The sequence below is a fragment of the Triticum aestivum genome, chromosome 7A, assembly GCF_018294505.1.
Source record: "Triticum aestivum cultivar Chinese Spring chromosome 7A, IWGSC CS RefSeq v2.1, whole genome shotgun sequence".
NCBI classification, from domain to species: Eukaryota; Viridiplantae; Streptophyta; class Magnoliopsida; order Poales; family Poaceae; genus Triticum; species Triticum aestivum.
Window position 1 is genome coordinate 102,498,868 of NC_057812.1, and position 7,096 is coordinate 102,505,963.

A 7,096-nucleotide genomic window follows, 5' to 3' on the forward strand; every position below is an offset into this window, starting at 1 on the left:
TAAAGTGTAGACAAACAAATGCTTACAGAAACTGGAGTCGAACTGAAGCCAGCAGTTAGAGGACCAGGGAAAAGGGCTTGATCATCGTTCTGCGTCGAAGATTGACCTCTTATACGTGGCAACTGAAAAATCTGAACCGTTGAACTAAGATCCAATGGATAAGGGTGGTCGAATCTGACTTACACAAACCCGTAGAACAAAACATGTTGACGATGATTCATGTATGAATCTATGTGGGGTGGTCCGTGCGCCGTGTGCGTGCACTATGTGAGCATATACTGGGCGGCATGATCAAGAGTATTGCATGCGAGGGTCCTCTACATGCCCTACGTGTGAAGCGCAGTAATCTGCTGGGAGATAGACAGCGAAATGATACGATGCAGGGCGCCCTGCACCGGATTTTACATGAAGCTGCTCGTCGAGACACACAGACAGGGAAATTATTTTGACCATTGAAGTCTCATGGGTACAGAGCTGATCAGAATTCAGAAGCTCAATACAAGGCATTCATGGCCGCGAGCTGCAGCCTGCGGGACCCTGTATAACTACTCGTAAGAAAGTGGGCGCGAGTAGCGAACGACATGTCTCACGTCGTAACCACGTAGTAGTAGGGCATGATCTTTTTTCTTCGCCCTCCTCTCATGCATGCATGCATGCACACGCACATGCATTGATTAGTGCACCTAGCTGGAGATTAAGGTGATGTTTGGTTTTCTAGTTCTAGGACTTTTTCTAGTCCCAACTAAAAAGTCTCTAGTCCCTAAAAAGTCCCTCCCTGTTTGTTTCCAGAGACTAAAAAATCCCTAGTCCCTTTCTAGAGGTTATTAAATGACCATGTTGCCCCTAGTATATAGAAAAATAATAATCAAACAACACCATGGAGTGGCGGGTCAATGGGTGCATGGAGGGGCATTGTTGAAAAAGTCCCAAAAAGACACTCCTTGAAAGTCTTTTTCATTTAGTCTCAAATGCCTAGTTTAGTCCCTAAAAAGTCCCTCTCGTTTGGTAAAAAAAATCTCTAAGAAAGACTTTTTCTAGTCCCTACATAAAAAAGTCCCTTGAAACAAACACCCCCTAAAACTTGGCTTAATTTTCATGCTCGCACGCAGGCCCAGGCTTTTTGACCAGGATAACTTACAAGTGCGCATGCAAACTCACTAGTGATTTTATGCAAGAATAGGACGGCATCGATCGCCACAAGTTTACCGCCGCAGGTCTTACACTTTTCTTCAAAGTGGCGGCGTCTTGACTCTTGAGCAGTGTCGCCACCACCTTCCCCTTCTTCCTGTGCCTTCCCATGTTACAATTACTTACAACCGCAATGCACACCCTCCTGTTCTTCTTCCTCAAAGGTCTGTCGTCAACTATTGCAGAAACGAAGGCGTGACTCAACGGCGATGCCCTAAAAATCCGGGGGAGGTGTAGGAGGCAATATTACCCGTCCGACCGACGTTAGTGAGCTCCTCCGATGCCTCTCTTCGTCGCCATCTTATTGCGGCATTCCAGGCATGTATTCTGATATAGAAAGAAAAGAACCCTCCTTGTCAATTAAACTTGGGTATTGCTAGGTCTCATTGATTGAGATTTGTCCAAGTCTCAGTCAAGTGACATAACATGCATGAGAGAAAAAGAAAAAACTGAAAATAAAATTTTGCATAGATCTTAATGTAAAATCTCATGGATATAGCATCGCCTAAGACTGAACTAAGTCTCGGTCGACTGAGACTTAGCAAGACTGATTAAACTTAAATTGCAGCCTTATAAAAAACATCAGGCTAAACTGATCTTTTTTATACATGTAAAAACTATGGTGATCTTTTTTATAAATAAAGCAATCACCGAGCACAAAGTAACAATGAACATAATGATAGGAAAAAGGCTCTTAAGTATGGATCCAAGTATACAACTATATCAATTCACAGGATACCGTGAAGCCAAGTGCTGGTCATGGATTTCAAAAGTCTTGGACGCTGGCCAGGGTTCAGTATAGCCAGAAAGAACTAGCGCACGCAAACGATGGCATCAGTACGTACGCCATCGATGCATGCACGTGCATGCATCGTTAATTCGTTATGGCACGTACTTGTGTCCTACGAGACATTGGGGGAGCGACATGAAGCTGCGGTCGTGCTGCATAGCACGTACTCTACCTACCTAGCCACATTGAGTGGCGACGTGACATCATGGATGGCTCGAAGAATGGTAATGGCGGCCGGCCCTGCAGGCCCCTCGGAGGACCTTGGCTGCCGTACCTGCGCCGGCATTCATGGCGGCGGCAGGAAGACGAGAGCCATGCATCGGATCCAGGGGACCATGCGATCTGCACCCGAGATCTCGCCACATATTTACGCTGCTTGGTGTAGGCAGCGCGCGCGTACGCAGGCGCGTTCAGCGTGGTTTTTCACCCCGCGCTTCCCGCTCGTACACGCAGACGCAGACGGGCACGCTCCACACGGACATACATTCGGTTGATCATTCATCCGCTCAGTACGTACGTGCACGACCCCGCGTGAATTCTGCATGGACGTTAACACACGGATGTTTTTCTTATCTTGGGAGCCGGGCTACGTACCTACCTGACTGCTTGCAATAACTTGGGAGCGAGCGATCGGATCCTCCTGCCACTGCCAAGGTGATATGCATGTGATCGATGCGCGTATCGATGTACGTACTACGTAGCCTGCGTGTCGACGGACCCAGCCAGCTCGTACGCACGTTTATCCGCTGCGGCGGCCAGCAGCCCAGCAGCTCTAGTTCCGAGGGTCGTCGGGGCGACACGACAGGACAATCTAGGGAGCCTGCCGTTTGCCATTGTGGGAGGGTGGAGCGCGGACTCATATGTCTGTCAAGCCATCTGCTGCGTCGGCCGCAGCACGCAGGCAAAGAGACGGTCTAGTGTGGGGTGTCTAGCGCTGCGGCTGGGCCTCTGCCTTGGGTTTGACCATTGAATTAGCTAGGCTCATTACTTTCTTTTGGATTGTAGTTGTGCTAGCTTGTGCGCGAACAAAAAGAAGATCCATTTTTGTAGCAAATTTTCACTACGACGGGGGGCGGGGAGCTCCCGTGCTGCACAAAGAATATGATAGTTGGTCCAGTTAATGAGGAAAATCAGACCAAAAACCATTTAGGACACGTTTAATTAAGAAAAATCGACGAAAACCACGCACACCTTTAGCTATCAAGGCTGTCGTCCGAGTGATTTCATATGCACATTAGCGATGACAAGTTTGCAGTTTTGAACCCCGGGCTAGCACTAGCAGCTAGCTAGCCAGCTAGCCCTCTGCTGCCTATTACCTGGGTGAAGATTGTGGCGTCCAGATTTGTTCTTGATCGTTACCGTAGTACTACTCCAGTACTAGTTCATTACTTGATGCGTCTTCAATGCCTTGGATCGATCATACATGGGTTATCGCTAAATCTGCCGCTGCATGGTGCAGTCATAATTTTTTTTCTCCCCCTAATCCGGGGTTGTATGCATGCGTACAGCGTAGTACGTACGTAGAATCAGATCGATCATGGAGTTGGACCGCTACGCAAATCTATCTAACCTACTACAGCAGCTACGGTAGCATAGTCCCAGAATCTGCTGGCTGCCTTGTGAGTGAAGAACACCACGCCTAGATGTCTGGGCTATTTAGGGTGAAACATGCTGGCAGAAGCTCGGCCGTGACGGCTTTTTCGGGCGTGTGTACAGTATGCAGCGTACTGTTGAATCTTGGGAGGATCTTCATCAGCCATGCATGTGCATCTCAGCTGTGCAAGATTGTGGAAACAGTGTTGGTAATCAAGACCCTGCTGCTGCTGCAGGGTTGTCAATAGGCCCACAGCTCAGCGGCCGAGCAGAAGGTTGAGCAGCAGCGATAAGTCAAAACTACTATGTGTGTGAAATGATTTATACTGTATTTTGCAACTATTTGACTGCCCTTTTTCTGTTTAAACAGAAGAGTGGTCACTGAATTACAAATACAAGCAATAAATCGGTACTTTATCCCAGAACGTTAACTGAGTGAGTCCCCATCACCTAGTTAGACCGGTAATAGTGGTGATGTAATGAGCGGAGACGGGGTGAATCTTATTACTTATACGCAGAGTTTCTGCACCCGAGCTTTGATAAGAGACTAAGAGACAGAGTAAAATGGTAGGAATCGTTGTTCTCATTGATGATTGTGATTACAATATATAGTCCACGAAGGGACGCCTCCTACATCGGTCGTATCCATTCGGATGGCAATTAGAGATAGGAGAGATTAACCCTTAATTAACACGTGGGATATTTAAATCTCAACCACCCCCCCCCCCCTAATCTCTACTATCCTTATAAACATCATCATCATCTTGATAAGAGCTCCTTCAAAAACCCTGGAGGGAAAATACGAGGAGATATGCAATATGCCCTGAAAAACTCCTTCTAAAAACCTAGTGGAAAAATAAGAAGAAAATGACATGTCACCGTATTTGTGTTACTATTGCCTCATTAAAAACCTTTCATGAGAAACCATTAAGAAAAAACTCATAAAGGAAAAGAGTGCAATACAAAAGACCTGAAGATCATGAACAGGTTATCGTTCAGGAGTGCACTCCCCTTGAAACCTTGCAAATAACAGAGTCATCTCATACCAATTCAATTAATTTATTTCTGGAATGAAGAACTTGGTATAGACTTTGTGAATAAATCAGCAAAAATATTGCATGACTTCATTTGCAAGATATTTATCTTCCACCTTTCTTCAACTCATGGGAATAAAATACTTCTAGAGCCATACACATTCTAGTGTTGGGAAGTGCCGATTCGGTGCCCGAGCGCAGCTGCTCCCAAAATCAGTGGCGTCCGTTTCTAGCTCGGGATTCGAACAAAGCCCACTGGCATGTCAGACGCGAGCTGCAGAAAATCGGGCGTTCGCAGCAATACGGTACGCAACAGTGGCTCTTTTGTGGGACCAAGGCGAAGGAAAGGGACGGAGGAAGCGAGTTGGCATACTGGGCCGTGGACCAGGACGTTCGATTGTCCACATCTGAGCCGTCTGCCGGTCGTGGGGACAGGCGGTGTCCCTCCCTTTGGACTGGGTCATTCTGGAAACCCTGGCCGCCACCCCTCTTCGGGCAGAAGCTCTTCTCCTCTAGTGCTGCGGCAGCTGCTTGCGGCGGCGCTCGTCCTGTCTCGGCGCCGACGGCCGAAATGGAGGATGATAGTATGGAGTTCCTGCTTGACGCCATTGACAGGTTAATCCACACAGATCTGTAAAATGGTTTTGAGATTTCTTCAGCAAGCTAACGCGTGCAGAAGTAACCTGATGAACGAGGCTTGTTGCCGGTGAATGTCGTCGGTTTTTTAGATTCCCATTGCGAGAGGAGTTCGCTGACAAGCTTGGTCACCTAGATGCCCTGCTGTTCCTGCTGACTCTAATGCTGGGTCTGGTTGCGCCGAAAAGGTCGGGGATGGTGACGCGGGTACAGCGCGTGAAGGAGTGCGCCGTCGCCGGGATGCATCTCCGACGAGATCGGTGCAGTCGACTGACAGAGTCAATCCAGAAGCACCTGGCTGGACAAAAAAGGTGTGAAACAACATCTTCCTCACTGTTGGACTGTATTGCTTGATCTATGTACGCAAGTTTGTATGCAGTGAACATTTTTTATCAGAAACATTAGTTTGCTTTGTTAGTCCGTACCAAAATGTCAGTAGCGATTGTGAAGGCGATCATTTTGGGCCAAACTTAATGATTTTCCATTACTCAATTACCTTGCCTATCCGCAGACATTAGACTGTTAGTACTGGTATGATAATAGTTCTGAATCTCAGCATATACTCCCTCCGTAAAGAAATATAAGAGCGTTTGATCTCTTATATTTCTTTACGGAGGGAGTACGTTTCAAAAATTACTGGTTGCGTCTAGGCGGTGCACCACCAGACAGAGCACCCTGGCCCTTCTCGGATAAGCACTCTAGAGCAGTCGATTCGCAAGTATGCAGAGGAGCCTGATAAAAGTGTAGTGTGACCTTTTGGTTTGTGTGTTACACTCACTGTCGTGGACTGAACTATATTATGACAAAAGTTTTAAGTGCTTGCAAAAATTTGTTATGAAATCACATTCCTAGAAGGCGTGGCAAAAAAAAAATCAGTACTCTGAAAACGTTATTTTCAAAAGCATTTTTTGAGCACTGAATTTTTTTTTGCCACGCCTTACATGTATGTGATTTCATGATGAATTTTTGCAAGCACTTAAAACTTTTGTCAATGTTTCTTCTAAATAAATTTGGATTTTTTTAGATTTTTTTCGTTTTTACTGTTCATCGAGCTCAAGCTCGGGAGCAGAAAGACACTTTCGGTTGAATAGTCGCTATAGCGCCTGAAAGAAGTGATACTGCACTTTTACTTTGGTGGCCAGCCGGGCTCTAGGGAGATCGGTTTTTTCTTTCTTTCGAAAGCAGTATTTTTTATACCTAAACATTTCTGAATCTTTTGTATATGCATATATAGATGTGTTGTATGTGTGTGTGAATTTTCATCAATATAAATATTTATAGGGGCGTATATAAAAAATACAAATACATGATTCAAAATGGGCTTGTATTTTTATTGGGCCGAAATTTTGTCTTTTTTGTGTAGCTTACAATGTTATTCATTATTTTATGAAAGTCTATAAATACCTAGAGAACATACATATGTTTTTGCAGAATATTTTTTTTAAAGTTTCAAGTGGCAGCTATGAATTTTGCAATATACAGGGCTCCACCCTGGAGCCCGGGAAATAAAACACCGCCCTCCTGGTGAAACCCCTACATGTCATCAGTGTGTTTTTTTAATTATGTTTCTTTTTTCTTATCTTCTTTATTTGTTTGTCTTTCTTGTTTCCTTCAACTTAATAATGTTTTTGTTGATCTTAACATTTTAATAAAATAGTTACTTCCTCCGTTAAGAAATATAAGAGCGTTTAGATCACTACTTTAGTGATCTAAACGCTCTTATATTTCTTTACAGAGGGAGTATTCTCTAGGGAAAATACGTGATTTTTTTTAAAAGAATATGAACACACACACACACACACACACACACACACACACACACACATATATATATATATATATGTAGGGTCGCGCT